The sequence below is a fragment of the Cupressus sempervirens genome, chromosome 7, assembly GCF_028749045.1.
Source record: "Cupressus sempervirens isolate cs-2001-9-10 chromosome 7, ASM2874904v1, whole genome shotgun sequence".
NCBI classification, from domain to species: domain Eukaryota; kingdom Viridiplantae; phylum Streptophyta; class Pinopsida; order Cupressales; family Cupressaceae; genus Cupressus; species Cupressus sempervirens.
Window position 1 is genome coordinate 684041298 of NC_143124.1, and position 22500 is coordinate 684063797.

General features: G+C 50.8%; 1 long non-coding RNA gene across 1 annotated transcript in view; it reads left to right on the forward strand.

Moving 5' to 3' along the window:
- Positions 1-22500, forward strand: part of LOC149548589 (uncharacterized) — a 152129-nt gene that overhangs the window by 67942 nt on the left and 61687 nt on the right. The gene's annotated exons all lie outside the window — the stretch shown is intronic.

Sequence of the window (22500 nt, forward strand, 5' to 3'; positions counted from 1 at the left end):
CTTGCCGTCCGGGCAGGATAAAAATGCAATGATAGAACGTGCCAATGAGACAGAGCCCTTGGCTAAAAGATACAACTCCATACACACTCAGCAACAAGCGCATCTTAGAATCGAACACCAAATGTGCAGTGTATTGCAAGCCATGCAGACACCTACATATAGGGTTATATCCATCAAAACAAAGCGACAAGTACTTCCCACCAGCTCCGCCATTGCGATTACCGAATGGGATAATACTCTGGCGCCACAGATTAATGACCATCATTACCATCTCGGAATAGATACAAGCACATCGAGCTTCATCCGATTAGCTGGATGAATTTCACCTTGAAGGGGCCCAATCCAAAAGTTTCGAAGGTCATCTCCTGGAACTCTCAAGAACAAGGCCCATCTTACATGCAAACTCTGCTACTGCGCAAACATAGGTTGCAATTAAAGAGAAATTGCAAGGCCGTCACAATGGCCCAAGGCCAATGCTCCGGCTAAGTCAATTTTCTCTTGCAATCACCATGCCGCCGTTCACAAAGAGATCTCCCCATTCACTTGTGACACGATGCACAATCCAAGGGCTAGACATGAGCTTGCCCTTGAAAGGCCACTTTCCAAGGCATCCCCCGATGACACATTGGAACGACAACCGCTGTCGAACCATTTCCCAATGTTGTGCCGATCGAGTTGGCACAGAGCCGCTAGACGAGGGCTCCCATTTTAGATCGAGTTTTAAAATCACCAAGAAGACGCGGTGAGGGCTGGCAACCGCTGCCAAACCTTTTTCCAAAATTGCGCCAGCTGAGTGACTAGAAAACATGCTTTACGCGATAGGCACGCAAAAAAATTTTCTAGAGTGCCAAGCACCCACCTCATGGCTAGAGACAAGGGCTCGCCATTAGATCAACTTCGAAATCACTGAACAGACGCGCTGTAGAATGGCAACCACTACCAAGTCTATTCCGTAGTTGCGTCGGTCGAGTGATCGAAGAAGATGATCTAAGAGAGGGTCCAAGCGTAGGCATTCATTGGGGGATTCACGCCGATGGCATAAATTTATGCAATACCCGAGCAACACCGGACGGAGGTGCTAGACGAGGGCTCCCATTTTAGATCGAGTTTTAAAATCACCGAGTAGACGCGGTGAGGGCTGGCAACCGCTGCCAAACCTTTTTTCGAAATTGCGCGATCTGAGTGACAAGAAAAAATGATCTAAAGGAGAGTCCAGGAATAGCACCCTCGAGGGTGGGCTTCATGCCCCTCTAATTGATTCAACGTCGCCGTCCACCGTTTCAAAATTTGACATATCCATCCGCCCTGACAGCGGCGTTGAATCAATGAGGGGGCCACGGGAGAGGCTCGCGGCAAACACCTCTCCCCTTGTAAGCGTGATAGGCACACAAAAAATTTTTCTAGAGTGCCAAGCACCCACCTCATGGCTAGAGACAAGGGCTTGCCATTAGATCAACTTCGAAATCGCTGAACAGACGCGCTGTAGAATGGCAACCGCTGCCAAGTCTCTTCCGTAGTTGCGTCGGTTGAGTGATCGAACAAGGTGATCTAAGAGAGGGTCCAAGTGTAGGCATTCGTTGGGGGATTCACGCTGATGGCATAAATTTATGCAATACCCGAGCAACACCGGACGAGGTGCTTGATGAGGGCTCCAGGAGAGGCTCGCGGCAACCACCTCTCCCATTGTAGCCGCGATAGGCTCGCAAAAAATATTGCTAGAGCACCAAGCACCCACCTCATGGCTATAGACAAGGGCTCGCCATTAGATCAACTTCAAAATCGCAGAACGGACGCGGTGTAGAATGGCAACCGCTGCCAAGTCTCTTCCGTAATTGCGTCGGTCGAGTTATCGAAGAAGGTGATCTAAGAGAGGGTCCAAGCATGTAGGCATTCGTTGGGGGATTCGCGCCGATGCCAAAAATTTGTGCAATACCCGAGCAACACTAGACGGAGGTGCAAGATGAGGGCTCCCGTTTTAGATCGAGTTTTAAAATCACCAAGTAGACGCGGTGAGGGGCTGGCAAACGCTGCCAAACCTTTTTCTGAAATTGCGCCAGCTGAGTGACAAAAATACATGATCTAAAGGAGAGTCTAGGAATAGCACCCTCGAGGGTGGGCTTCATGCCCCTCTAATTGATTCAACGTCGGCGTCCACCGTTTCAAAATTTGACATTTCCATTCGCCCTGATAGCGGCGTTGAATCAATGAGGGGGGGCACAGGAGAGGCTCGCGGCAACCACCTCTCCCATTGTAGTCGTGATAGGCACGCAAAAAATTTTGCTAGAGCGCCAAGCACCCACCTCATGGCTAGAGACAAGGGCTCGCCATTAGATCAACTTCGAAATCGCTAAACAGATGCGGTGTAGAATGGTAACCGCTGCCAAGTCTCTTCCGTAGTTGCGCCGGTCGAGTGATCGAACAAGGTGATCCAAGAGAGGGTCCAAGCGTAGGCATTCGTTGGGGGGATTCGCACCGATGGCATAAATTTATGCAATACCCGAGCAACACCGGACGGAGGTGCTAGACGAGGGCTCCCGTTTTAGATCGAGTTTTAAAATCACCATGTAGATGCGGTGAGGGCTGGCAACCGCTGCCAAACCTTTCTCCGAAATTGCGCCAGCTGAGTGACAAGAAAACATGATCTAAAGGAGAGTCCAAGAATAGCACCCTCGAGGGTGGGCTTCATGCCCCTCTAATTGATTCAACGTCGGCGTCCACCATTTCAAAATCTGACATATCCATCCGCCCTGACAGCGGCGTTGAATCAATGAGGGGGGCACGGGAGAGGCTCGCGGCAACCACCTCTCCCCTTGTAGCGGTGATAGGCATGCAAAAAAATTTGCTAGAGCGCCAAGAACCCACCTCATGCCTAGAGACAACGGCTCGCCATTAGATCAACTTCGAAATCGCTGAACAGACGCGGTGTAGAATGGCAACCGCTGCCAAGTCTCTTCCGTAGTTGCGTCGATCGAGTGATCGAAGAAGGTGATCTAAGAGAGGGTCCAAGTGTAGGCATTCGTTGGTGGATTCGCGCCGATGGCCTAAATTTATGCAATACCCGAGCAACACCGGACGGAGGTACTAGACGAGGGCTCCCATTTTAGATCGAGTTTTAAAATCACCGAGTAGACGCGGTGAGGGCTGGCAACCGCTGCCAAACCTTTTTTTGAAATTGCGCCAGCTGAGTGACAAGAAAACATGATCTAAAGGAGAGTCCAAGAATAGCACCCCTGAGGGTGGGCTTTATGCCCCTCTAATTGATTCAACGTCGGCGTCCACCTTTTCAAAATCTGACATATCCATCTGCCTTGACAGCGGCATTGAATCAATGAGGGGGGCACGGGAGAGGCTCGCGGCAACCACCTCTCCCATTGTAGCCGCGATAGGCACGCAAAAAATTTTGCTAGAGCGCCAAGCACCCACCTCATGCCTAGAGACAAGGGCTCGCCATTAGATCAACTTCGAAATCACTGAACAGACGCGCTGTAGAATGGCAACCGCTGCCAAGTCTCTTCCGTAGTTGCGTCAGTCGAGTGATCGAAGAAGGTGATCTAAGAGAGGGTCCAAGCGTAGGCATTCATTGGGGGATTCACGCCGATGGCATAATTTTATGCAATACCCGAGCAACACCAGACGGAGGTGCTAGACGAGGGCTCCCGTTTTAGATTGAGTTTTAAAATCACCAAGTAGACGCGGTGAGGGATGGCAACTGCAGCCAAACCTTTTTCTGAAATTGCGCCAGCTGAGTGAGAAGAAAACATGATCTAAAGGAGAGTCAAGGAATAGCACATCTGGGGTGGGCTTCATGCCCCTCTAATTGATTCAACGTCGGCGTCCACCGTTTCAAAATCCGACATATCCATCCGCCTTGACACCGGCGTTGAATCAATGAGGGGGGCATGGGAGAGGCTCGCGGCAACCACCTCTCCTATATAAGCTATTAGTGCGAGGCTCGCTCTGCATTAGAAATTAGCGAGCACAATGACATCCGCCTTAAAAATCCAAATCCTTTAAAATTCCTACCAAACAGCCATTCACGACCCAATTTTTTATGAGGTCGGCAGAGGAGCAAAAGATTGTCATCGGTTAGGAGATGTGAGTTCATGGAGCCGAGGGACTGAAATGGTCATCGAGCTCATCCGATCAACTAGATGAATTTCACCTTGAAGGGGCCCAATCCAAAAGTTCCCGAGGTCATCTCCTGGAACTCTCGAGAACAAGGCCCATCTTATACATGCAAACTCTACTACTACGCAAACATAGGTTGCAATTAAAGAGAAATTGCGAGGCCGTCACAATGGCCCGAGGCCAATGGCTCCGACTAAGTCAATTTTCTCTTGCAATCACCATGCCGCCGTTCATAGAGAGATCTCCCCATTCACTTCTGACGCGATGCACAATCCAATGTCTAGACGCGAGCTCACCCTTGAAAGAAAGACCACTTTCCAAGACATCCCCCGATGAGACATTGAAACGTCAACCGCTGTCGAACCACTCCCAATGTTGTGCCGATCGAGTTGGCACAGAGGCGACCTTATGGAGCTCCCGTGTAGCAATCAGGATGTGCTTTTGTGCCCATCTCTCACAAAAACCAATGTTAGCTGTGGACAAATTTGGAATCCAAGGGCTCGCATCCATCGATATCATTGGCACTGGGTCTATATATTCAAAGGCCACGGAGAGGTTCCGATAAGAGAAGCTCCCCTGCTCGCTCGCACAAACATCCCAAATTCCAGACACAAACTCCCGCCCTTAGCATCGCTCTCCAGATCACCGCAATGACACATTAGAACGACAATCGCTGTCGAACAACTCCCGAAATTGTGGCAATGGAGTGAGAAAGAAGAGCAACTTTGGGGAGCCGCGCATAGCAAACGGGCTGTGCTTCTGCTTCATTCTGCTCTTATATAGATCCAAAATCGTTGATTTTGTTTGGAATCCGAGGCTGCATTCATCCTTGCTCAAACAAGCAATGGCTCTTCTAATCGAATGGCCACGGGGAGCTTCTGATAACAAAGGCTCCCTTGTCACTCGTGATGCGCAGGCCAACTGCTAGACGACGGGTTGCCCTTCAGATCGCTGCCCAGGCAACCACCACAACGGCACCATTGGAACGACAACCGCTGCCAAACCATTCTGAAAATTTTGTGCCAAAGAAGTTCTTGCGTAGAGAACGACTCTGGGAGAGAGAGCCCTCGCATAGCAAAATCGGGATGGCTTCACGGCCCTCCCAATAGAAACGATGCTGGTGCCAATATTCCAAAAATCCGAATAACGTGTCTTTCGCGAACACCAGCACTGATTTCTATTGGGGAGGATCGCCGAGAACTTTTTTTATCAAAGCTCCCATTGTAAGCCGCGATAGGAACACAAAAAATTGCCAGAGCCCCAAGCACCCACCTCATGGCTAGACAAGGGCTCGCCATTAGTAGATCAACTTCGAAATCGCTGAACAGACGCGCTGTGGAATGGCAACCACTGCCAAGCCTCTTTCGTAATTGCGTCGGTCGAGTGATCAAAGAAGGTGATCTAAGAGAAAGTCCAAGGCTAGGGATTCGTTGGGGGATTCGCGCCGATAGCAAAAAAATTATGCAATACCCGAGCAACACCGGACGGAGGTGCTAGACGAGGGCTCCCATTTTAGATCGAGTTTTAAAATCACCAAGTAGACGCGGTGAGGGCTGGCAACCGCTGCCAAACCTTTTTCTGAAATTGCGCCAGCTGAGTGACAAGAAAACATGATCTAAAGGAGAGTCAAGGAATAGCACCCTCGAGGGTGGGCTTCATGCCCCTCTAATTGATTCAACGTCGGCGTCCACCGTTTCAAAATCTGACATATCCATCCGCCCTGACAGCGGCGTTGAATCAATGAGGGGGGCACGGGAGAGGCTCGTGCTAACCACCTCTCCCGTTGTAGCTGCGATAGGCACGCAAAAAATTTTGCTAGAGCGCCAAGCACCCACCTCATGGCTAGAGACAAGGGCTCGCCATTAGATCAACTTCGAAATCGCTGAACAGACGCGCTATAGAATGGAAACCGCTGCCAAGTCTCTTCCGTAGTTGCGTTGGTCGAGTGATCGAAGAAGGTGATCTAAGAGAGGGTCCAAGCGTAGGCATTCGATGGGAGATTCACGCCGATGGCATAAATTTATGCAATACCCGAGCAACACCGGACGGAGGTGCTAGACGAGGGCTCCCGTTTTAGATCGAGTTTTAAAATCACCAAGTAGACGCGGTGAGGGCTGGCAACCGCTGCCAAACCTTTTTCCGAAATTGCGCGATCTGAGTGACAAGAAAAAATGATCTAAAGGAGAGTCCAGGAATAGCACCCTCGAGGGTGGGCTTCATGCCCCTCTAATTGATTCAACGTCGGCTCCACCGTTTCAAAATCTGACATATCCATCCGCCCTGACAGCGGCGTTGAATCAATGAGGGGGGCATGGGAGAGGCTAGCAGCAACCACCTCTCCCCTTGTAGCCACGATAGGCATGCAAAAAATTTTTGCTAAAGCACCAAGCACCCACCTCATGGCTAGAGACAAGGGCTCGCCATTAGATCAGCTTCGAAATCGCTGAAAAGATGCGCTGTAGAATGGCAACCGCTGCCAAGTCTCTTCCGCAGTTGCGTCGATCGAGTGATCGAAGAAGGTGATCTAAGAGAGGGTCCAAGCGTACGCATTCATTAGGGGATTCGCGCCGATGGCATAAATTTTTGCAATACCCGAGCAACACCGGACAGAGGTGCTAGACGAGGGCTCCCATTTTAGATGGAGTTTTAAATTCACCAGGTAGGCGTGGTGAGGGCTGGCAACCGTTGCCAAACCTTTTCCTGAAATTGCGCCAGCTGAGTGACAAGAAAACATGATCTAAAGGAGAGTCCAGGAATAGCACCCTCGAGGGTGGGCTTCATGCCCCTCTAATTGATTCAACGTCGCTGTCCACCATTTCAAAATCTGACATATCCATCTGCCCTGACAGCGGCATTGAATCAATGAGGGGGGCACGGGAGAGGCTCACGGCAACCACCTCTCCCCTTGTAGCCGCCGCGATAGGCACGCAAAAATTTTTGCTAGAGTGCCAAGCACCCACCTCATGGCTAGAGACAAGGGCTCGCCATTAGATCAACTTCGAAATCACTTAACAGACACACTGTAGAATGGCAACCGCTGCCAAGTCTCTTCCGTAGTTGCATCGGTCGAGTGATCGAAGAAGGTGATCTAAGAGAGGGTCCAAGCGTGTAGGCATTCGTTGGGGGATTCGCGCCGATGGCATAAATTTATGCAATACCCGAGCAACACCGGACGGAGGTGCTAGACGAGGGCTCCTATTTTAGATCGAGTTTTAAAATCACCAAGTAGACACGGTGAGGGCTGGCAACTGCTGCCAAACCTTTTTTCGAAATTGCGCCAGCTGAGTGACAAGAAAACATGATCTAAAGGAGAATCCAGCAATAGCACCCTCGAGGGTGGGCTTCATGCCCCTCTAATTGATTCAACGTCGGCGTCCACCATTTCAAAATCTGACATATCCATTCGCCCTGACAGCGGCGTTGAATCAATAAGGGGGGCACGGGAGAGGCTCGTGGCAACCACCTCTCCCCTTGTAGCCGCGATAGGCATGCAAAAAATTTTGCTAGAGCGCCAAGCACCCACCTCATGCCTAGAGACAAGGGCTCGCCATTAGATCAACTTCGAAATCGCTGAACAGACGCGGTGTAGAATGGCAACCGCTGCCAAGTCTCTTCCGTAGTTGTGTTGGTCGAGTGATCGAAGAAGGTGATCTAAGAGAGGGTCCAAGCAGAGGAATTCGTTGCGGGATTCGCGCCGATGGCATAAATTTATGCAATACCCGAGAAACACCGGACGGAGGTGCTAGACGAGGGCTCTTGTTTTAGATCGAGTTTTAAAATCACCGAGTAGACGCGGTGAGGGCTGGCAACCGCTGCCAAACCTTTTTCCGAAATTGCGCCAGCTGAGTGACAAGAAAACGTGATCTAAAGGAGAGTCCAGGAATAGCACCCTCGAGGGTGGGCTTCATGCCCCTCTAATTGATTCAACGTCGGCATCCACCATTTCAAAATCCAACATATCCATCCGCCCTGACAGCGGCGTTAAATCAATGACGGGGGCACGGGAGAGGCTCGTGGCAACCACCTCTCCCATTGTAGCCGTGATAGGCATGCAAAAAATTTTGCTAGAGTGCCAAGCACCCACCTCATGGCTAGAGACAAGGGCTCGCCATTAGATCAACTTCGAAATCGCTGAACAGACACGCTGTAGAATGGCAACCACTGCCAAGTCTCTTCCGTAGTTGTGTCGGTCGAGTGATCGAAGAAGGTGATCTAAGAGAGGGTCCAAGCGTAGGCATTCGTTGGGGGATTCGCGCCATTGGCATAATTTTATGCAATACCCAAGCAACACCGGACGGAGGTGCTAGGCGAGGGCTCCCATTTTAGATCGAGTTTTAAAATCACCAAGTAGACGCGGTGAGGGATGGCAACCATTGCCAAACCTTTTTCTGAAATTGTGCCAGCTGAGTGAGAAGAAAACACGATCTAAAGGAGAGTCGAGGAATAGCACATCCAGGGTGGCCTTCATGCCCCTCTAATTGATTCAACGTTGGCGTCCACCATTTCAAAATCCGACATATCCATCCGCCTTGACACCGGTGTTGAATCAATGAGAGGGGCACGGGAGAGGCTCGCGGCAACCACCTCTCCTATATAAGCTATTAGTGCGAGGCTCGCTCTACATTAGAAATTAGCGAACACACCGACATCCACCTGAAAAATCCAAATCCTTTAAAATTCCTACCAAACAGCCATTCACGACCCAATTTTTTATGAGGTCGGCAGAGGAGCAAAAGATTGTCATCAGTTAGGAGATGTGAGTTCATGGAGCTGAGGGACTGAAATGGTCATCGAGCTCATCCGATCAACTGGATGAATTTCACCTTGAAGGGGCCCAATCCAAAAGTTCCGGAGGTCATCTCCTGGAACTCTCGAGAACAAGGCCCATCTTACATGCAAACTCTGCTACTGCGCAAACATAGGTTGCAATTAAAGAGAAATTGCAAGGCCGTCACAATGGCCCGAGGCCAATGCTCCGACTACTAAGTAAATTTTCTCTTGCAATCGCCATGCCGCCGTTCACAGAGAGATCTCCCCATTCACTTGTGACGATGCACAATCCAAGTGCTAGACGCGAGCTCGCCCTTGAAAGGCCGCGTTCCAAGACATCCCGATGACACATTGGAATGACAACCACTGTCGAACCATTCCCAATGTTGTGCCAATCGAGTTGGCACAGAGGCGATCTTAGGGAACTCCCGCGTATCGATCGGGAAGTTCTTTCGTACCCATCTCTCACAAAAACCAATGTTAGCTGAACAATTTTATAATCCAAGGCTCGTATCCATCGATATCGTCGGCACTGGGTCTATATTCAAAGGCCACGGAGAGGTTCTGATAAGAGAAGCTCCCCTGCTCGCTTGCACAAACATCCCCAAATGCTAGACGCAAGCTCCCACACTTAGCATCGCTCTCCAGATCACCGCAATGACACATTGGAATGACAACTGCTGTCGAACAACTCCCGAATTTGTGCCGATGGAGTGCGAAACGAGAGCCAGATCGGGTCGACAAAAATGGCTAAGCCAGATCGGGTCCACCAGCATGGCTCGGCCACCATTTTTCGCCGAGAGCTTTCGATATTAAAGCTCCCATATAGCCGCGACAAGTACACCATGACAAATTGCTAGAGCGCCGAGCACCCATAGCAAATTGCCATTATACCAAGCAACGCCGGAGTGCTAGACAAGGGCTCACGTTTAGATCAAGTTTTAAAATCAGCAAAAACACACACCATGGATCGGCAACCGCTGCCTCACCTTTTCCAAAATTGAGTCATCGAAAAACATGATCTAAAGGAGAGCTGAGGAAAAGCACTAAGATCGCTTCATGCCCCTTTCATTGATTCAACATCAGCATACACCGTTTGAAAACCCAACAATCTGATCCGCCTAGACACCAATGTTGAATCAATGAAAGGGACATGGGAGAGGCTCGCGGCAACAACCTCTCCTATATAAGCTATTAGTGCGAGGCTCGCTCTGCATTAGAAATCTGCGATAGCACAGACAACTCCCTTAAAAATCGAATTCAATGAAAAATGTGACCAAACAGCCATCCACGACACCGTTTTTGGAGCTCGGCCAGATCGGGTCGGCAAGAATGGCTCGCCCAGATCGGGTCGGCCAGCATGGCTCGCCCAGATTGGCTCAGCCAGCTTGGCTCGGCCAGCATGGCTTGCCCAGATCGGCTCGACCAGATCGGGTCGGCCAGCATGGTGACTTGGTGACTTGGTGAGAGTACTTCGAACCGTCAAGAACAAAGCCCAATCTTACATGCAAACTCTGCTACTGCGCAAACATAGGTTGCAATTATAGAGAAATTGCAAGGCCATCACAATGGCCCGAGGCCAATGCTCTGACTACTAAGTCAATTTTCTCTTGCAATCGCCATGCCACCGTTCACAAAGAGATCTCCCCATTCACTTGTGACGATGCACAATCCAAGTGCTAGACGCGAGCTCACCCTTCAAAGGCCGCGTTCCAAGACATCCCGATGACACATTGGAAAGACAACCGCTGTCGAACCATTCCAAATGTTGTGCCGATCGAGTTGGCACAGAGGCGACCAAACAGCCATCAATGACACCAGTTTTGGAGCTCAGCCAGATCGGCTCGGCCAGAACGGCTCACCCAGATCGGCTCGGCCAGCATGGCTCGGCCAGAACAGCTCGGCCAGCATGGCTCGGCAAGAATGGCTCGCCCAGATCAGCTCGGCCAGCATGGCTCGCCCAGATCATCTCGGCCAGCATGGCTCGACCAGAACGGCTTGCCCAGATCGGCTCGGCCAGCATGGCCCGGCCAGAACGGCTCGGCCAGCATGGCTCGGCCAAAACGGGTCGCCCTGATCGGCTCGGCCAGCATGGCTCGCCCAAATCGACTCGGCCAGCATGGCTCAGCCAGAACGGCTCGCCCAGATCAGCTCGGCCAGTATGGCCTGTCTAGAACGGCTCGGCCAGCATGGCTCGGCCAGAACGGGTCGCCCAGATTGGCTTGGCCAGAACGGGTCGCCCAGATCGGCTCGCCTAGATTGGCTCGGCCAGCATGGCTTGCCCAGAACGGCTCGGCCAGATCGGGACGGTGACTTGATGAACGGACTTAGAGATTCGACTTGGTGGGCCGACCTGGCGGGGTGACTTGATGAACGCACTTGAAGGGTTGACTTGGTGGGGTGACTCTATGAACAGACCTAAAGAGTTGACTTGGTGAGAGTACTTGGCGGGGTGACTCGATGAAAGGACTTAAAGAGTCAACTTGGTGAGAGTACTTGGTGGGGTGACTTGATGAACGCACTTGAAGAATCGACTTGGTTAGAGTACTTGGTGTGGCGACTTGATGAACGGACTCAAAGAGTCGACTTGGTGAGAGTACCTGGTGGCTCGACTTCATGAGCAGACTTAAAAAGTCAACTTGGTGAGAGTACTTGGTGGGGTGAACTGATGAACGAACATAAAGAGTCGGCTTGGTGGGAGTACTTCGTGGGCCGACCTGGTGGGGTGACTTTATGGATGGACTTAAAGAGTCGACTTGGTTAGATTACTTGTTCTAGTGACTTGATGAACGGACTTCAAGAGTCAACTTGGTGGGGTGACTTGATGAAAGGACTTAAAGGGTCGACTTGGTGAGAGTACTTGGCAAGGCAACTTGATGAATGGACTTAAAGGGTCGACTTGGCAGGGCGACTTGATGAACGGACTTAAAGAGTCGACCTGGTGGGCCAACTTGGCAGAGTGACTTCATGAATGAACTTAAAGAGTCCACTCAGTGGGCCGACCTGGCGGGGTGAATTGATGAACGAACTTAAAGAGTCGACTTGGTGAGAGTAATTTGTGGGCTGACCTGGAGGGGTGACTTGATGAATGAACTTAAAGAGTCGACTTTCCGGGGTGACTTGATGAACGCACTTGAAGGGTCGACTTGGTGGGGTGACTCTATGAACGGACCTAAAGAGTTGACTTGGTGAGAGTACTTGGTGGGGTGACTCGATGAAAGGACTTAAAGAGTCAACTTGGTGAGAGTACTTGGTGGCTCGACTTTATGAGCAGACTTAAAGAGTCCACTTGGTGAGAGTGGGCCTAATGGGGCGAGTTGGTGGGGCGACTTGGCAAGTGGTATTAGAGAGCCGACGTGGTGAGGCGACTCTGCGAGTTGGTTCATTGAGATGACATGGTGAGCTGACTTGGCGAGTCGACCCGGCGAGCGAACTTAAAGAGTCGACTTGGCAACGTACTCGAGTCGACTTGGTGAGGCGACCCGGCAAGCGGGCTCAAAGAGTCAACATGGTGAGGCGACTCATTGAGTCAACATGGTGAGGCGACTCATGGCGACTCAACTTAGAGGGTCGACCTTGCGGGGTCACTTGATGAACGGACCTAAAGAGTTGACTTGGTGAGAGTACTCGGTGGGGTGACCTGATGAACAGACTTAGAGAGTCGACTTGGTGAGAGTCCTTGGTGGGCCGACCTAGTTGGGTGACTTCGTGAACTGACTTAAAGAGTCGACTTGGTGGGAGTACTTGGTGGGGTGACTTGATGAACGGACTTCAAGGGTCGACTTGGCGAGGTGACTTGATGAACGGTCCTAAAGAGTTGACATGGTGAGAGTACTTGGTGTGGTGACTTGATGAAAAGAATTAAAGAGTCGAATTGGTGAGAGTACTTGGTGGGGTGACTTGATGAACGCACTTGAAGGGTCGACTTGGTGGGGTGACTTTATGAATGGACTTGAAGAGTTGACATGGTGAGAGTGCTTGGTGGGGTGACTTGATGAACATAGTTAAAGAGTCGACTTGGTGAGAGTAGTTGGTCGGGTGACTTGATGAACGCACTTGAAGAATCGACTTGGTTAGAGTACTTGGTGGGGTGACTTGATGAACGGACTTAAAGATTCGACTTGGTGGGCCGACCTGGCGGGGTGACTTGATGAACGGACTTAGATAGTCGACTTGGTGAGAGTACTTGGTGGGCCGAGCTGGCCAGGTGACTTGATGAACAAACTTAAAGAGTCGACTTGGTGAGAGTACTCGGTGGGCTGACCTGGTCACGTGACTTGATGAACGGACTTAAAGAGTCGACTTGGTGGGCCGACTTGGCTGGGTGACTTGATGAACGAACTTAAAGGGTCAACTTGGTGGGTCGAACTAGCGGGGTGACTTGGTGAGAGTACTTGGTGGGCTGACCTGGCAGGGTGACTCGATGAACGAACTTAGAGAGTCGACTTTGTGAGAGTACTTGGTGGGTCGAACTGGCGGGGTGACTTGATGAATGAACTTAAAGAGTCGACCTGGTGAGAGAACTTGGTGGGCCGAGCTGGCGGGGTGAATTGATGAATGAACCTAAAGAGTCAACTTTGTGAGAGCACTTGGTGGGCCGACCTGGCAGGGTGAGTTGATGACCGAACTTAAAGGGTCGACTTGGTGAGAGTACTTGGTGGGCTGACCTGGCGGGGCGACTTGATGAACGAACTTAAAGAGTCGACTTGGTGAGAGTACTCGGTGGGGTGACCTGATGAACAAACCTAAAGAGTCGACCTGGTGAGAGTACTTGGTGGGCCGACTTGGCGGGGTGATTTGGTGAGCAAACTTAAAGAGTCGACTTGGTGAGAGTAGTTGGTGGGCTGACCTGGCAGGGTGACTTGATGAACGAACTTAAAGAGTCGACCTAGTGGGCCGACTTGGCAGAGTGACTTCATGAACGAACTTAAAGAGTCCACTCGGTGGGCTGACCTGGCGGGGTGAATTGATGAACGAACTTAAAGAGTCGACTTGGTGAGAGTAATTTGTGGGCTGACCTGGCGGGGTGACTTGATGAATGAACTTAAAGAGTCGACTTAGCGGGGTGACTTGATGAACGCACTTGAAGGGTCGACTTGGTGGGGTGACTCTATGAACGGACCTAAAGAGTTGACTTGGTGAGAGTACTTGGTGGGGTGACTCGATGAAGGGACTTAAAGAGTCGACTTGGTGAGAGTACTTGGTGGCTCGACTTTATGAGCAGACTTAAAGAGTCCACTTGGTGAGAGTGGGCCTAACGGGGCGAGTTGGTGGGGTGACTTGGCGAGTGGTATTAGAGAGCCGACGTGGTGAGGCAACTCGGCAAGTTGGTTCGTTGAGATGACATGGTGAGCTGAGTTGGCGAGTCGACCTGGCGAGCGAACTTAAAGAGTCGACTTGGCAACGTACTCGAGTCGACTTGGTGAGGCGACCCGGCGAGCGGGCTCAAAGAGTCAACATGGTGAGGCGACTCATTGAGTCAACATGGTAAGGCGACTCATGGTGAGGAGCTATCCTTGAGGCGACTTGGTGGGCCTACTTAATTAGTCGACTTGGTGAGCCGACCTGATGAGCTGACATGGTGAGCGGGCTTAAAGAGGCGACGACTTGGCGGGGTAACTCGGCAAGCCAACTTATCGAGGCGAGATGGTGAGTCGACTTGGTGAGCTGACTTGGTGAGCGCACTTAAAGAGTCAACTTCGTGAGGTGACTCGGCGAGTTAGCCCGCTGATGCGACTTGGGCGGGCCGACCTGGCGAACGAACTTAAAGAGGCGACTTGGGCGGGCTGACCTGGCGAGCGAACTTAAAGAGTTGACTTGGCAACGTACTTGAACAACCAACTTGGTGAGCTGACATGGTGAGTGGGCTTAGAGAAGCAACTCGGCGAGGCGACTTGATGAACGGACTTAAAGGGTCGACTTGGCGGGGTGACTTGATGAACGGACCTAAAGAGTTGACTTGGTGAGAGTACTTGGCAGGGTGAACTGATGAACGGACTTAAAGAGTTGACTTGGTGGGAGTACTTGGTGGGCTGACTTGATGAACGGACTTATAGAGTCAACTTGGTGAGAGTAGTTGTTCTGGTGACTTGATGAACGGACTTAAAGAGTCGGCTTGGCGGGGTGACTTGATGAAAGGACTTAAACAGTCGACTTGGTCGGGTGACTCGATGAACGAACTTAGAGGGTCGACTTTGCGGGGTGACTTGATGAATGGACCTAAAGAGTTGACTTAGTGAGAGTACTCGGTGGGGTGACCTGATGAACAGACTTAGAGAGTCGACTTGGTGAGAGTCCTTGGTGGGCCGACCTGGTTGGGTGACTTCGTGAACTGACTTAAAGAGTCGACTTGGTGGGAGTACTTTGTGGGGTGACTTGATGAACGGACTTCAAGGGTCGACTTGGTGAGGTGACTTGATGAACGGTCCTAAAGAGTTGACTTGGTGAGAGTACTTGGTGTGGTGACTTGATGAAAAGACTTAAAGAGTCGAATTGGTGAGAGTACTTGGTGGGCTGACTTGATGAACGCACTTGAAGGGTCGACTTGGTGGGGTGACTTTATGAATGGACCTGAAGAGTTGATGTGGTGAGAGTGCTTGGTGGGGTGACTTGATGAACATAGTTAAAGAGTCGACTTGGTGAGAGTAGTTGGTCGGGTGACTTGATGAACGCACTTGAAGAATCGACTTGGTTAGAGTACTTGGTGGGGTGACTTGATGAACGGACTTAAAGTTTCGACTTGGTGGGCCGACCTGGTGGGGTGACTTGATGAACGGACTTAGAGAGTCGACTTGGTGAGAGTACTTGGTGGGCCGAGCTGGCCGGGTGACTTGATGAACAAACTTAAAGAGTCGACTTGCTGAGAGTACTCGGTGGGCTGACCTGGTCACGTGACTTGATGAACGGACTTAAAGAGTCAACTTGGTGGGCCGACTTGGCCGGGTGACTTGATGAATGAACTTAAAGGGTGGACTTGGTGGGTCGAACTAGCGGGGTGACTTGGTGAGAGTACTTGGTGGGCTGACCTGGCAGGGTGACTCGATGAACGAACTTAGAGAGTCAACTTTGTGAGAGTACTTGGTGGGTCGAACTGGCAAGGTGACTTGATGAACGAACTTAAAGAGTCAACCTGGTGAGAGAACTTGGTGGGCCGAGCTGGCGGGGTGAATTGATGAACGAACCTAAAGAGTCAACTTTGTGAGAGCACTTGGTGGGCCGACCTGGCGGGGTGAGTTGATGACCCAACTTAAAGGGTCGACTTGGTGAGAGTACTTGGTGGGCCGACCTGGTGGGGCGACTTGATGAACGAACTTAAAGAGTCAACTTGGTGAGAGTACTCGGTGGGGTGACCTGATGAACAAACCTAAAGAGTCGACCTGGTGAGAGTACTTGGTGGGCCGACCTGGCGGGGTGACTTGGTGAGCAAACTTAAAGAGTCAACTTGGTGAGAGTAGTTGGTGGGCTGACCTGGCAGGGTGACTTGATGAACGAACTTAAAGAGTCGACCTGGTGGGCCGACTTGGCAGAGTGACTTCATGAACGAACTTAAAGAGTCCACTCGGTGGGCCGACTTGGCAGGGTGACTTGATGAACGAATTTAAAGAGTCGACTTGGTGAGAGTAATTTGTGGGCTGACCTGGCGGGGTGACTTGATGAATGAACTTAAAGAGTCGACTTGGCGGGGTGACTTGATGAACGCACTTGAAGGGTCAACTTGGTGGGGTGACTCTATGAACGGACCTAAAGAGTTGACTTGGTGAGAGTACTTGGTGGGGTGACTCGATGAAAGGACTTAAAGAGTCAACTTGGTGAGAGTACTTGGTGGCTCAACTTTATGAGTAGACTTAAAGAGTCCACTTGGTGAGAGTGGGCCTAACGGGGCGAGTTGGTGGGGCGACTTGGCGAGTGGTATTAGAGAGCCGACGTGGTGAGGTGACTCGGAGAGTTGGTTCGTTGAGATGACATGGTGAGCTGACTTGGCGAGTCGACCCGGCGAGCGAACTTAAAGAGTCGACTTGGCAACGTACTCGAGTCGACTTGGTGAGGTAACCCGGCGAGCGGGCTCAAAGAGTCAACATGGTGAGGCGACTCATTGAGTCAACATGGTGAGGCGACTCATGGTGAGGAGCTATCCTTGAGGTGACTTGGTGGGCCTACTTGATTAGTCGACTTGGTGAGCCGACCTGATGAGCTGACACGGTGAGCGGGCTTAAAGAGGCGACGACTTGGCGGGGCAACTCGGCAAGCCAATTTATCGAGGCGAGATGGTGAGTCGACTTGGTGAGCTGACTTGGTGAGCGCACTTAAAGAGTCAACTTCGTGAGGTGACTTGGCGAGTTAGCCCGCTGATGCGACTTGGGTGGGCTGACCTGGCGAACGAACTTAAAGAGGTGACTTGGGCGGGCTGACCTGGCGAGCGAACTTAAAGAGTTGACTTAGCAATGTACTTGAACAACCGACTTGGTGAGCTGACATGGTGAGTGGGCTTAGAGAAGCAACTCGGTGGGGCGACTTGATGAACGGACTTAAAGGGTCGACTTGGCGGGGTGACTTGATGAACGGACCTAAAGAGTTGACTTGGTGAGAGTACTTGGCAGGGTGAACTGATGAACGGACTTAAAGAGTCGACTTGGTGGGAGTACTTGGTGGGCCGACTTGATGAACGAACTTATAGAGTCAACTTGGTGAGAGTAGTTGTTCTGGGTACTTGATGAACGGACTTAAAGAGTCAGCTTGGCGGGGTGACTTGATGAAAGGACTTAAACAGTCGACTTGGTCGGGTGACTCGATGAACGAACTTAGAGGGTCGACTTTGCGGGGTGACTTGATGAACAGACCTAAAGAGTTGACTTGGTGAGAGTACTCGGTGGGGTGACCTGATGAACAGACTTAGAGAGTCGACTTGGTGAGAGTCCTTGGTGGGCCGACCTGGTTGGGTGACTTCGTGAACTGACTTAAAGAGTCGACTTGGTGGGAGTACTTGGTGGGGTGACTTGATGTACGGACTTCAAGGGTCGACTTGGCGAGGTGACTTGATGAACGGTCCTAAAGAGTTGACATGGTGAGAGTACTTGGTGTGGTGACTTGATGAAAAGACTTAAAGAGTCGAATTGGTGAGAGTACTTGGTGGGGTGACTTGATGAACGCACTTGAAGGGTCGACTTGGTGGGGTGACTTTATGAACGGACCTGAAGAGTTTACGTTGTGAGAGTGCTTGGTGGGGTGACTTGATGAACATAGTTAAAGAGTCGACTTGGTGAGAGTAGTTGGTTGGGTGACTTGATGAACGCACTTGAAGAATCGACTTGGTTAGAGTACTTGGTGGGGTGACTTGATGAACGAACTTAAAGATTCGACTTGGTGTGCCGACCTGGCGGGGTGACTTGATGAACAGACTTAGAGAGTTGACTTGGTGAGAGTACTGGGTGGGCCGAGCTAGCCGGGTGACATGATGAACAAACTTAAAGAGTCGACTTGGTGAGAGTACTCGGTGGGCTGACCTGGTCACGTGACTTGATGAACGGACTTAAAGAGTTGACTTGGTGGACCGACTTGGCCAGGTGACTTGATGAACGAACTTAAAGGGTCGACTTGGTGGGTCAAACTAGCGGGGTGACTTGGTGAGAGTACTTGGTGGGCTGACCTGGCAGGGTGACTCGATGAACGAACTTAGAGAGTCGACTTTGTGAGAGTACTTGGTGGGTCGAACTGGCAGGGTGACTTGATGAACGAACTTAAAGAGTCGACCTGGTGAGAGAACTTGGTGGGCCGAGCTGGCGGGGTGAATTGATGAACGAACCTAAAGAGTCGACTTTGTGAGAGCACTTGGTGGGCCGACCTGGCGGGGTGAGTTGATGACCGAACTAAAAGGGTCGACATGGTGAGAGTACTTGGTGGGCCGACCTGGCGGTGCGACTTGATGAACGAACTTAAAGAATCGACTTGGTGAGAGTACTCGGTGGGGTGACCTGATGAACAAACCTAAAGAGTCGACCTGGTGAGAGTACTTGGTGGGCCGACCTGGCGGGGTGACTTGGTGAGCAAACTTAAAGAGTCGACTTGGTGAGAGTAGTTGGTGGGCTGACCTGGCGAGGTGACTTGATGAACGAACTTAAAGAGTCGACCTGGTGGGCCGACTTGGCAGAGTGACTTCATGAACGAACTTAAAGAGTCCACTCGGTGGGCCGACCTGGCGGGGTGAATTGATGAACGAACTTAAAGAGTCGACTTGGTGAGAGTAATTTGTGGGCTGACCTGGCGGGGTGACTTGATGAATGAACTTAAAGAGTCGACTTGGCGGGGTGACTTGATGAATGAACTTGAAGGGTTGACTTGGTGGGGTGACTCTATGAAAGGACCTAAAGAGTTGACTTGGTGAGAGTACTTGGTGGGGTGACTCGATGAAAGGACTTAAAGAGTCGACTTGGTAAGAGTACTTGGTGGCTCGACTTTATGAGCAGACTTAAAGAGTCCACTTGGTGAGAGTGGGCCTAACGGGGCGAGTTGGTGGGGCGACTTGGCGAGTGGTATTAGAGAGCCGATGTGGTGAGGTGACTCGACGAGTTGGTTCGTTGAGATGACATGGTGAGCTAACTTGTCGAGTCGACCCGGCGAGCGAACTTAAAGAGTCGACTTGGCAACGTACTCGAGTCGACTTGGTGAGGCGACCCGGCGAGCGGGCTCAAAGAGTCAACATGGTGAGGCGACTCATGGTGAGGAGCTATCCTTGAGGCGACTTGGTGGGCCTACTTGATTAGTCGACTTGGTGAGCCGACCTGACACGGTGAGCGGGCTTAAAGAGGCAACAACTTGGTGGGGTAACTCGGCAAGCCAACTTATCGAAGCGAGATGGTGAGTCGACTTGGTGAGCTGACTTGGTGAGCGCACTTAAAGAGTCAACTTCATGAGGTGACTCGGCGAGTTAGCCCGCTGATGCGACTTGGGCGGGCCGACCTGGCGAACGAACTTAAAGAGGCGACTTGGGCGGGCTGACCTGGTGAGTGAACTTAAAGAGTTGACTTGGCAATGTACTTGAACAATCAACTTGGTGAGCTGACATGGTGAGTGGGCTTAGAGAAGCAACTCGGCGGGGCGACTTGGCGAGCACACCTGCTGGGGCAAGGTGGTAAAATGACTAGGTGATTCGACTTGGTGAGCTAACTTAGGGAGCTGACTTGGTGAGCGAACTTAAGGGGTCAACTTGGTGAGGCAACCTGAATAGTCAACTCGGTGAGGTGACTTGGGGAGCCGACATGGTGAGCGGTCTTAAAGAAGAGGCGCCCTGGTGGGGCAACCTGGTGAGGCGAGACGGTAAGTCATCTTGGAGAGCCGGCTTGACGAGCTGTGAGTGGACTTAAAGAGTCAATTCTTGATTTGGCAAAGACCACATGGTTAGATGACTTGGTGAGCCGACCTGGCTAGCAAAATTGGTAAGCAAACTTATAGAATCGACTTGCTGTCCCCAGCCAGGATCGCACGCTTGGGTCGACCCAACTTGGGTCACCCGACTAGGTCAACCCATCTCCGTCGCCCCAGCCTCGGGTGACCCGACTGGGTCCCCAGAGTGGTTCGACGAGGGAAAAAAAAAAAAAAAAAAACAAAAAAAATCATGAGAGGCCCTGTACAGCGAAAAGCGCTAAATTTTGGGCATTACAAAAAAAAAAAAAAAAAAACAAGTTACCCTCTTTTGGATCACGCACAAGTTTCAGTTCACGTATTGCCGAGGCGACTCGAGGCATTACGACTAGCTAGCCAGATTCAAGGTAGGGTAGCCAAAATGATCTGATTTGAGAATTTTCTTTATAAAAAGAGATCATGATAGGCCTCGTAAGGCAAAAAAGAATGAAATTTTGGGAGTTCAAAAAAAAATGTTACCCAGTTTTGGATCACGCACAGGGCTCGGGTCACGTAGCATCGAGGTGCCCTGGGTGACATGATTCGAGCGAAAAGTCGACGGTGGCATGAGTCGTGCAAAAACATTGGAGGCCATTAAGGCTCGAGGCGCTTCGAGTCGAGGTTGCCGAGGCGGGTCGGGTTGAAAACTTTGGGCGTTAACCAAAAAGAAAAAGTTAACCGCTTTTGGATCATGTACACGGCTCGGGGCACTTAGAATCAAGTCGAGCACAGTGACATGAGTCTTGCGAAAAATTTGGAGACGACTCGAGTCGGGGCATCCGACTCTATTCGAGTTCAAAACTTTGGGACTTGACAAAAAAAAGAAAAAAGAAAAAATACCCGGTTTTGGATCAGGTAAGTGACTCAGGCCACTCAGAATCAAGGTGAGTGCGATTACATGAGTCGAGCGAAAAAAAAAAATGGAGGCGGTTAAGGCTCGAGGCAATTCGAGTCGGGGTAGCTTAGTCGATTCGAAAACTTTGGCAGTTAGCCAGAAAAAGAGTTAATCGCTTTTGGATCACGTACATGACTTGGGGCACATAGAATCAAGTCAAGCACGGTGACATGAGTGGTTCAAAAAAATTGCAGGTGATTAAGGCTCGAGGCGATTTGAGTTGGGGTTGCTGACACGATTCGGGTTGAAATCTTTGGGTGTTAACCAAAGAAGGAAGAAGTTAACCGCTTTTGGATCATGTACATGACTCGGGGCACCAAGTCAAGCACGGTGACATGAGTCCTGGAAAAAAATGGAGGCAGTTAAGGCTCGAGGCGATACGAGTCGGGGTCGCCGACACAATTTGGGTTGAAAACTTTGGGCGTTAACCAAAAAAAAGAGTTCACCGCCTTTGGATCACGCACATGAATCGGCGCACTTAGAATCATGTCGAGCACGGTGACATGAGTCGTGCGAAAAAATTGGAGGCGGTTAAGGCTCGACGCGATTCGAGTCAGGGTTCGGGTAATTGGGGCGATACGTGTCGGGGTTGCCGACACGGTTCGAGTTGAAAACTTTGGGCATTAACCCCGAAAAAAAAAAGGTTGACCTCTTTTGGACCACGTACATGACTCGGGGAACTTAGAATCAAGTCGAGCAGGGTGACATGGGTTGTGCGAAAAATTTGGAGGCGATTCAAGTCGGGGTAGCCAACTCGATTTGAGTTCAAAACTTTGGGCGTTAACCAAAAAAATAAGTTGACCGGTTTTGGATCACGTACATGAGTCATCTGCCCTCGTGAAAATTACAAAACCTGGGGACCCACCTAGAATTTGCAGTCGGAAGATTTTTCTGCCCTCACAAAAATTTACAAACCCCACCCGCTCGAAATTTGGACTTGGAAGTTTTTTCCGCCCTCGTGGAATTTACAAACCCCACCCACCCAGAATTTGGCACTTGGAAAATTATGAAACCCCGCCTTCTCGGAATTTGGACTTGGAAGATTTTTCCGCCCTCACAAAAATTGCAAACCCGACCCACATGGAAAACTTTTTCGCACTTACGGAAATCACAAAACCCCACCCACGGGGAATTCGGCACTCGGGAGATTTTTCCGCCCTTCCGAAAATCGCAAACCCCACCAGCTCAGAATTTGGGACTCAGGAGATTTTTTTCCCCCTCGTGGAAATTCTACAAAACCCCACTCGCTCGAAATTTGGCACTCGGGAGATTTTTTTGCCCTGGCAGAAATTTCTACAAAACCCCTCCCTCCC